Below are 271 nucleotides of genomic sequence, written 5' to 3' on the forward strand. Positions count from 1 at the left end.
GGCTCAGGTAGTGCCACCAGTGGTGGCGGAGGAGCGGCAGCCAGTGGTTGCGGATGTGGGAGAGCATGGACGTTATTTGGCTATGCTCAAGGAGATGAAGGGTCTGTTCACTGAGAGGTTCTTAGGTGGTACAGATCCTACTGCTGCAGATGCTTGGAGGACGAGTGTGGAACGTAACTTCCATACTCTGAGATGTCCTGAGGAGTTCTGGGTAGACATAGGGGTCTACTATTTGGGTGGTGATGCTGAGTTGTGGTGGAGATCAGTGGTT

The sequence above is a fragment of the Camelina sativa genome, chromosome 17, assembly GCF_000633955.1.
Source record: "Camelina sativa cultivar DH55 chromosome 17, Cs, whole genome shotgun sequence".
Lineage (NCBI taxonomy): Eukaryota > Viridiplantae > Streptophyta > Magnoliopsida > Brassicales > Brassicaceae > Camelina > Camelina sativa.